Source organism: Tenrec ecaudatus, chromosome 1, assembly GCF_050624435.1.
Source record: "Tenrec ecaudatus isolate mTenEca1 chromosome 1, mTenEca1.hap1, whole genome shotgun sequence".
Lineage (NCBI taxonomy): Eukaryota > Metazoa > Chordata > Mammalia > Afrosoricida > Tenrecidae > Tenrec > Tenrec ecaudatus.
Genome location: NC_134530.1, coordinates 109,280,867 through 109,291,399, shown reverse-complemented (window position 1 = coordinate 109,291,399; position 10,533 = coordinate 109,280,867). Strand labels below are relative to the sequence as shown.

The 10,533-nt window shown below is 40.7% G+C and overlaps 1 pseudogene; it reads left to right on the top strand.

Moving 5' to 3' along the window:
* Nucleotides 1–9,736: 9,736 nt before the first annotated feature.
* LOC142436574 (methionine-R-sulfoxide reductase B1 pseudogene) lies at nucleotides 9,737–10,115 on the top strand (annotated as a pseudogene).
* The last annotated feature ends 418 nt before the right edge of the window (nucleotides 10,116–10,533 follow it).

Genomic DNA, 10,533 nt, shown 5'->3' with positions numbered 1-10,533 from the left:
CCATCCATCGCTCCCATGGACCTTGACTTCTCTTCTAAGATTCAACTGTCCATGGCAGCGGCCCCACAAAACTCAGACTCCAATCAGAGTTATGGGGCTATTAGGGGAGTCACTAGCTTGTCACAAGTCAGGATCAGAAAACAGTGATACAGTCTTTTGTCAACAGCAACACATCTCAGCCAACAGCCATGCGTTTCTCTAGCCTGTAGCCTGTCAGCCACTTGGTCCCTGAGATCTGCCTCATGGGCCAGGAAACTAGCCCCAGGCTCTGCCTCTATGCCTCACATGACCACCAAAGTCACCTACTCCAGCCTGTCTTATACTTTTGCTGCCTCAGCCTGTGGCCTCAGTGGTCCTTGGCATCGGCTGCCACCAAACTTTAGTCAGAGATTTCTAACATGCTCTGCTGGTGGTTCTTCTTCATTGCTGTTCCCGAGAATTCTCTCTGCTCCTGCTTCTGTGGTAGCTTTCCTATACTCATGGGAATGGCCAACAAAAAGACCAGTTCCTTCTATCCGTGTTTCACAGACACTGTTTGCACAGCCTACCCAATCATTTGGTGGGAGGTCCGAGCCATAGATGAAAGAACTTGTTTTAGAAAATTTCACTTTACTACAAATATCTATTTACAAAGAACTATTCATGATGAAAAGGAGTCCTACTGGTGCTGTTCAGTAAATGTTAGACAGCTAACCTCAAAGTTGGTGGTTCAAGCCCACCAGCCGCTCTGCAGCAGAAGATTGAGGCTATCTGTTCCCACAAAGGTTTGCAGCCTTCAGGAATCCTATACACGGGTCACTAGGAGTTGGACTTGACTCAGAGGCAGGGGGCTCATGGGAAGTGATGATTGATTGTTTGTTGTTAGAAATTATAAATGAAGCACTCCAGTTTCAAGAGGTTTTTCTTTCATGATGCTGAATATCCAAATTTTCATGAACATATAGAATTTTAAGTGTTTCATGTTACATTGGACACAAAAGCAATATGACCCACAGTGTCTCACTCTTTAATTATTTTCTGTTGTTATGACATAGAAATAATCTTTATTCACTCAACCTGCTATAGGTATGCACTGTTAGTTATGGGAATTCATGTTGGAAAATGACCTTGGGAAAAGAAAACTAGACATCAGGATAAAAAAAATGAAAATGGATCCCAAACCGTAGCCATAATCACTTTTTTCATTTGGTGGAAAATGGACATAAAACTTAGTTTATACTGGGAAGACAAATGATTGATGCTTAGAGTATTTCACCAGTAAAAGCCCCTAAAGTACATTGGTACACATGTAAAGCTATGAAAGTGTTATAACTAGATATAAAACATAAGCTTCCACCTCAAAATAATATTAAAAATAATTGAATTACTTATTAAATAAAGCATAGGACACAAGGCACCAATTTTAAATATATATTTCAATGGGTTTTCATATTTAAGGTAAATATGATGAGTATAAAAAGTATCTGTAATTACATGGAATATATTTTGTTTAAATAAATAAAAGCAGTGGCAAGGCTAAGCCTAGGAGTGGCATTTTTTTTTAGAGAAAAGGAATCATTTGATATATAAATATTCGACAAATAAGGTATGGTAGCAGAGGGAATTTAAGAGAGGTTTTGGGAAGAAATGAACAGTTTCTAGTTGCTAAGGTAATTAACCTTTTTCAGGATCATTAAAAAATGTTTTTCTTGCACACCATTAATTTTCTTTCAGGTTATAGAGGTCATTGTTTAACAGGAAGGAAACGAAAATTGAGAGCTGATTTTCATCTAGCGAGTACAAAGGGGAACAAACAATATTCACAGTCGGTTTGAAGTTCTCTCTTTCTGGCGTGTCTTCCTCTCCTAGAATTCTATTCGCACCAGCTTGTAAGGTTCAACCTTAAAAACAGCAACACTTGTAATAATAATGACTGTGAAAATTATTGACACAGAATGGCTCCTTCAATGCTTTGAACACGTCCACATTATTTTATTAAAACAGCATTCCTCTTAACTCTCAATTTTGCATTGGACAATTTATTCCCATTACATTGCATGGGATTTCTTTTCTGTTTGCTTGTTTTTTAAAGTGCTTGACAGAGCTGATTTCAAAATGATAAAATATTCTATCTCAAAAAAAAAAAAAGACTCTTTACTTTTCGGCTACTGAATGAAAATTTATTGCAATATCTAACCAGAGCTCACAGACCTGGTTTCTTGTGGATGTGAACAGGTAACAATTCAGATGCTCAGTCAGTAGATGTTACAAAGTTCTTTCAGAGCTGTTAATAAATGTCCCAAGGACATGTAACTGTGCTGACCCTCAACCCAGATTCACTTAGCTCCGGGTCAATGGGTCAGTGAAGCCGGCTCCCTGAATTAAGTACCCAGAAGCACCCTTCTCCAGGAAACGTCAGTCCCAAGGCACAGTTCTAAGTCTAAGGGTCAGGAAACTCCACTTCCCCAATGAATTGCCCATAGACATTCTTGTACCAGAAGCCAGCCTCCTGGAGCACCTAGTTCGTCAAGTTCTGGTTCATAGATCTGCTGCTATTTCTCTTCCACTCCTCAGATGTTACAGCTGTCTTCTTGACCATGGAGATTCATTGAACAGAAGTTCATGGTCCAGAGGACATACTTCAGCTTCTGACCCTTGCTTGCTGATACTGAATTCCTCCCTTTCTGTTTCCCAGGGTGTTTGTCACAGGAATCACAATGAATCCTGTTAACAAACAATCCTGTTAACTGAATCCTATCAGTATCTTCCCCTATCTTCTCTTATCCAGACCCATAAGGTAAAGGTAATTTGGTGGGAGTTACAGAAGCTAGAAGAGCCACATTAAATTATCCACTGCCCTGCAGAAAGCCATGTTATAGACAAAAGTGCTGTGTGTAACAGAAATGCTGAAAAGGCAAGATGATGGAATAAACAAATACATGATACTGATTCTAGCTCATCTGCTTAATTTCAAACTTGCTGTAGCTTTTCACTTTTTGAAATGTTATCTCCACAGGACATGGGAAATCACACTGTTCAGTTTTGTAAAACTCACTTGAGGGAGGTAGATCTCATGATTACATCACATGGAATGATGCTGGGTAAATATGACGGGATGGTCACACGTTTCTGGTAGTCTATCTTGATGCACTATTATCCAGATTCTTTGTCCATTTAAAGACATACCAGACAAATTATTTCCAGAGTTCAACTACTTTGAAAATCGGCTTGGTGGGTGATGCAGAAACAAAAATGTGGGCAAATAATGAAAGAAAGACAATGCAGGAGAAAGCATTAGGCTTTGAGGTTAAATAGACCTAGATTGAAACCTCGCTCCGTTACTTGCTGTGTCATAGTAGTAATTGTCAATGTCTGAATGACCGCTGGGCTGCCTTCACATTTATCATCTCTTCAAATATTTTTACACAGAGCTTTTTCAACTGGAAAGCGGAAGTTTCATTCAGAGGATGTCTAAGCACATGCACCCAGAGAAATCTGAATAACTTCTTTCTCTCAGCGAGATCCAACATAAGGTTCGGCTCTAGTGAGAACGGGACGAATAAGGGAAACAAGATACGGGGACTGCATGCTAGTGTGTTTCATTTCTTAATGTCCAGATGGAAAGATGCTATGAAAAAACAGTGCCAGAATTCAGTCCCAGGTTTGTCTCACACTAAAATTCATATGTTGTCCCAGATGATATAACTTGCCCTTCATGACAATGGATAATCTGAGAGTAAAAAAATAGTTTATGATTGGTCTTTGCTAACTCATGGAGTCGCACCACGTATGGGGCTACCCAGGGTTATGCATGTTGCCTCTACCTTCCATGAATTTCAGTTCCTGAGGATAGGACGTGAATACAAGGTCATGCTGCTTGCCATTGCTCTTGAACTTGCACTCCCTATAGGGTTTTTTTAATGGAGGGGAAAGGTTGTTTTGAGAGAACTATGTCCATCATGTGAGGAGAATCTGTGAGTGAGGTCAGGGAGTCAAGAAAAGATATTCTCTCTTATGAAACCAGATGAGATAACCATTTGTGATCACCGCCTACAGAGAAAAAAAAATGGGATCCTTAATTTTTTTATAAAACCATGTGAAAATCTAAAGAAAATCTGTATTTAGTTTATTTTAAAAATCTTTCCTTTAAAAAATGTCTTTCCTTTTATTTTACTAATTTTTTAGCATTTGAAAACAAAGAGGGAAATAATTACTTTTATTTGAATTGTGTGTTCAAGTAGAACAAATATGTAAGTGTAGTTTATAAAATATAATAATTATCATTATCTTGGATAGATGAGCCATAAATTAACGATTATACATAATAATAGAGGTGTGATCATATCCAATGCATAATACATAATTAAATGTATTTTTCAGCGAAAGTTTCTTTGCTTTCAGTTTCTGAAAGGTATAGTACTGGCTTCTATAAAGATTAGATTTGTCTCTCAAACATACATATACTTATTCAAAAGTAGATGGTGATGAAACACTGTGTACTAATATAGAAGTGTTATTACAATTAAAGAATTTACATAAATGCCACAGTTTGACTTAATAGCTATTACCAACAGGCACCAAGTGGGTTGTAGTTTCCTTTTGTGACATTGTAATTTTCAAAATGGCAAAATCACAGCTCTTATAAAAACATAAAACAAACATCTATCAAGGTATGTTTTATTCCTTAATTAGTGTGGAAAAACAAAAGATGATGAAATTAGTTAAAATAAAAATGCCTTACAGATAGTTTTCTTCTGCACTAGAAAAAATTCATTTGCCTTGCTGTGGACAAGAAGCATTTACACTGCTATCAGCTTCCTCTGACATAACTTCCATTCTTAATAGAGTTGCAAAACTTCCTAGTCAATAAAAGACAATCAAAGGTTCACAGCCCTATAGAAACAGATGATCTCAGACTATCTGATAGAAAATGTCCAGCAATTTAGTGTAAGGACAACTAGTAATATCTTTTGCTAATTTTCAAGGAAATAGTTTAGTGATCATTTTTGTTGTTTCCAAGACAACTTTTCCTGACATCTTCTTTTCCATTATGTTAATTTATCCTAGGACCAAGATATTATTTATCTTTCTATCTTCAGAGATGCTTACTAAATCTGCTAAATCAATTAATTAGGTAACAGCTATTCCCATGTATGCAGTTTGTTATAAGCAAAGGTATTTTCTGATGCATCATTCATTTTTGAAATTATGTTATATGAAGCATTATAAAAACAATGACAATCACAATAATTTAAATTAAACTTACTAAATATTGGATGAGCACCTACCATGTACTCATTAGAAAAATAAATGAGAGAAAAACTAACTATAGTGGCTTAATGTGTGTCTCTTCACTCCTCCCCCACCATGCTTCCCGCCCCCCCCCCACCCACGATGAAACACGAAGGTTTTCTTTTCTCTCAGTTGTTGAACATCATTATCATGGAAACACTTGCGGAGTTGTAATTCTGTCTTATATAAGCAGTTTCTAGTTTGGATGGCTGAAGGACAATAAAAAATCACAACTCCTTGCTAGTCATTTATTCTGTCATCTTGCTATAACCTTCACAACAATCGCAGGTGCTGCCTCATATTGCTTATGACTAGCATAAAGCCAAAGCGCAGGATTGAGGGGGGATTGTGAGATCCTATGTCTGTAGAGGTACCGTATCTATTTTTTTAAGCTTACACTTGATACTGTACTGACTTCCCATTTTCCAGGGGATCCAACAAAGTTTCTATCCCATAAGGGTGCTATGCGTCCATGTGGCTTCAAGCCAAGAAAGAGCTCTCCAGCTAGCTGCACTCTAACTCGCTTCGACGGAAGACAAGCGTTTGAGGAAGGAAGAAAAGCACACTAATGAACAGATGTTGGCAGAGGAGGTCGATCCAGGTGCTTTGATTATGACCCAAACCAATCACCATCAAGTCCATTTGAATGTAGAATAACCTCACGGACATCCTAGCAGAAACACGGTGTCACCTAAAGCTTCCAGTGATTTCTGTTTGGGTTTTAGAGCCTTCAGGTTAGCAGAAAAGTGTACGATTGCATCACCAAATTCTGAAACTGATACATGACTGTATCACAGAGACAGTAGAGTTCAGTTCAACCTAAATGACTTGATGACACTGACGAGCAAGCGTCAGAAAATCAAACATGTTGTCACCAAGGCAATTCCGACCCATGGCACTCCGATTGGTGACGAAGTGAACGGCTCTGTCGCGTTCTCATGACCATGGTCTTTACAGAAGCGGATTGCCAGGCCTTGCTTCCAAAGGCACTGCTGGATGGGTTCAAACATTAATGTAAATCAGGAGTTGTGTGCCAAGTGGAACTTAAATTCCGTTTTCCTGGAGGCATTATGGAAGGGCCTTCATCTACTCTGTGTGTTCTGAAAAGTACTTAACTTCCTTTAATCTTGTGAGTTATTTTTCTAGAAATAGTAATAATGTCTACCTAATACCCATCAGTCCGGTTGTCATACGGTCATGGGTTGCTGTTGTGAAGATGCTGGAAGTTATGTCTCTGATATTTCACATACAGGCGCATCCGTCCGTGGTGGAGTGGTTGCAGTGCAGTCCAGCATAAATAGAAAACCCTAGTAATACACTTTCAAAACGGTCGGGGAAACCTTACCCATCACAACAAAATCATGTACTGTTGGATAAAACGCCTTTTCAACTAGAAAGCACCAAAGCATACAATGATAGTAATAAAGACCAGAGCCTAGCAAAAATTGGGAAGATGATGTGGGGCCAGGCAACATTTTATTGTGTTCTAGATGGGGTTGTTATGCGTCAGAGCTACCATTGAAGGCAATTAACAATAACAGCAACCCAATCGAAGAACGTGTATTCAAGATCAAATGGAATCTGCCTAATCGTCATTTAAATGTTAATACCCTATCTCTCAATGTTACTTTCTCCAGGTTTCTCTGGGTAATGCCGGGGAGCGTTTTTTCTATTGATCAATGCTTGGATCCAGACAAAGAATGAACGTAACATGCATGGAGGGATTACTCCAGTTAAGAACTCTTAGGCAGTCCTTGAAGTCTACTTAATTGTAGGTACATATTTGCCTGGCTGCTTTTAGCATTTTTTTAAACAGAGAGTAGAATTCACTAATCACTTCAATCATAGATCTCCCTCCCAACTCTTTTCTAATTTTCATGTGTTCACTAAATGACACCTAACTCCTCTTTTTCAGAGCACCCCCTTTCCTAGTCCTTTTGTATGATCCTTTGACTAAAGGGTCATTTTCCCTTTTAAGGAAGTAATTCACAGCTCTTCAAAAAGAAAAAAAGGTATCATTTTTATATAATCACTTCTCACGTTAGAGTTTCTTTAAAAAAAGCTGCTTGTTTTATTTTGCACTTGTCTTCTTATATAAGTGTGTAAAGAATCTCTTTTCTGTGCAAGCCTTTAGAGCACTGAACAGGGGAGGAACTTCTCGGCAACTGAGAAAGAATGACTTTCTATAAGATTCATTGAAATTCTCACTACCCTTCCCAAACGGCTCAGCCGGACGAAACGTTTACATTGACTTGAACAGGAAGCTACTGGCCCTGTGGACCCCGTTGATGGCAGAGGCAGTCTTTCCCACTGCTAATAGTACTCCTCTCCCAACAAGCTTTATTCAGAGCACACGCCCGTCCTTCCTTTCTCTGTAATGTGTTACTGGTAGCTGCCCTAGAGTCTCCCCCAATCTTGGCAGCATAGTGAATAGAGTGCAATGGAACATACAATGGAGTGGAACCTCGACAGCTCCTGAGCCATCTGGAGCGTGGGTTGAGGATCAGACTATTGTACTCTGAAGCCTGTTTTGTGACTGATTTGGAAGTAGATGGTCAGGTCTCTCTTTTACATCTTCCATTCCACTTGCCACAAGCTGACGTGAATCTGGTCTAGGAGCAAACTTTTGTTTGCCATGCAGTTCAGAAATATACCTGGCATGTATGTGGACGGTGAGGAAGCAGGAATCACTAGCCCTGATGAAACGCTTGAATGGTTTTCAAATAAATCTTTTAAAAATCATTTTATTGGGAGCTCTTACGGCTCTTATAACATTCCATCCATCAGTTGTCTCCAGCATATTTTTACATATGTTGCCATCCTCATTAATGGTAATAAAACTACATCTGAAAACTGTTACTTGCTCACAGATAGAGTTTTAATCTAAGAGCAACCTAATTATTTTTAGCCAATTTTTAAAAGTGTCTAATGATTCTGAACAAGATGCCCCCACCTTTTTAAATGGAACATTTCCTGTAATACAACAGTAGGTCAAAAAGTATTGCTTCAAACTAATAGAAACAATGTGAAGCACTGTTTCTGGACATTCCCTCTGCCAAGGTACCTCCGGCTCCTCTGAAGACAGTGTTTACATTTCTCTGTAATCTCTTTTAAAGACTTCTATGCTCTTCAATTTACACCATGTCAAATGGATAATGTTGGCATTCTCCAGGTACTTAAATTGCTTTCCTTACAATATTCTTTGAATTTGGCTTTAAAAAATAAGAAAGAATAAAAGACTGAAGGTCAAGCTCCTGGTTGTAGAGTGAATGGGCTAAAGGTCCTCAATACGATTATCAAAGAATAGTCCTTGCTACCTACAGGGTTTGTGAATTATTTAAGGTGGCTCTTCTTACTAATGACTCTAACTTCACCCAATGACTTTTCCTGCATGGGCATAGTAAGACGGTGGGAAAATATCTTGACGATAGTATTCATCCGAGGAATTGTGAACAGGACTCCCCGGAATGCCATTCTGCTGTGAGTATAAAATGAGCGTGCTGATTAGCAGCAGGAGGAGGTTGTCCTTACCAGCGAGAGGCAGGAGTCGAACACCTCCACTGGACTAGAGATCCCTGAGCAGTGAACCTCCTGGATCCAGAAGACAACAGTTGGGACATCACAGGAAAAGCAACAGAACCAGGAAACAAAGCATTAAGCAGAGTCCTAGATTTCCCAGCCCACAAAGAAAGTAAAGCTGAGTGTTTTTGTTCAGGAATAGGGTGTTTGTGGGCACTTAATTAGGGCAGTTGGGCTTGCGAATGCAGGAAATGGATCTTATTGCCTTTAGGCCTCTACTGGTGGCCCTGGAGACGCTTTGTAACATGTCTTGATGAATATCTTTTCTGAGCACTTCTCACTTGCATTACAGCTTGTTAACTTTATTAACAAACTCTTTATTCGTGAGCTGTGTCTGTGTAAGCCATTGCAACGGATATTGGAGCCCAGAGATACAGCAGAGAAAAGAAATGATTTTAACACACTAAACCTCGATGAATCTGCAGATGCAGTTTCGTTATAGGAAAAAAATGCTTCTACGTGTTTTTACAGCCTTTTTCTCACCAATACAATTTTCAATTAAAAAAATTCATTATAAGCCTGTGGGATCACTTTGTGTCCTTGAAAAAAACATCTACCAAAATTGTCTCTTGAGATCCCCCCTAAAATAGTGTCCATAATATGGCTTGTCTCCTTTAAATTTAATTGACCTGCCAGATCCCATACCACAGTTTTCACTGGTCATATTTTGGGAAGTGCCTTTATGAAATTAAATCACTGCTGAGAGAAATTGTCTGATGCCATCCTCTAAGCCAGGGGTCCTCAAACTACGGCCTGTGGGCCACATGCGGCCCGCCGAGGACATTTATCCGGCCCACTGGGTGTTTTTGCCCGTTTTGTTTTTTTACTTCAAAATAAGATCTGTGCAGTGGGGTCGGTGAGCTCGGAGCTGTCGGGGTGTGAGAGCAGACTGGAACCTGGTAGCATGATGTCTTTCTGCAGCTTCTCCGGGGGCGAGCTTTTCCAGAATCACTTTGAACCCGCTGTCTCCGTGTGTGCCAAGTGCGGCAACGAGCCGTTGTCCAGCCGCTCCAAGTACGAGCACTGGTCGCCGTGGCCAGCCTTCACGGAGACCGTCCACGATGACAGCGTGGCCAAGCGGCCGAGCGCAATCAGCCTGATGCTTTAAGGTGTCCTGTGGTAAATCCAGCCACAGGCTTGGCCGCGGGCTTGGCCACGAGTTCCTCAAAGATGGCTCCAAGCCGGGGCAGTTCTGCGACTGAATATTCAGCAGCTCCCTGAAGCTCATCCCTAAAGACAACAAATCTGCCGCCCAGGGGAAGTAAGCGGGCAACCCAAACCCAAGCAGCCTCAGACATTGGTCACTACAGCCTACTGACCATCGGGCAGGGAGGACTGGGTGGGGGTACGGTGTTTCCTGACGACCCTATCCCCTGTGCCAGGATGGGGCCGAGGCTTGGTTCATCTTGGCCTCTGAGGCTCGAGGCTGGGATTCTGGTTTTAGGGTGTCTGAAAAGACATAACACCCTTGGCTTCTCTCCTCAGCCTGGCGGCCCCTCCCTGCCTGTCTGGTCTCACCCCTATGAGCCCCAATTCCCAAAGGGGCTCCAGCCCTCCCCAGGGCCGGTGCTGACCCCCTAAATTGTGTGAGCAGATGCAACCACTACGAGGCCATGTCCCAGTCGGTGGCTGCAGTCCAGTCACTGCATGAATCGCTCTGGTCGAATCCTTCCAGGCTCACCA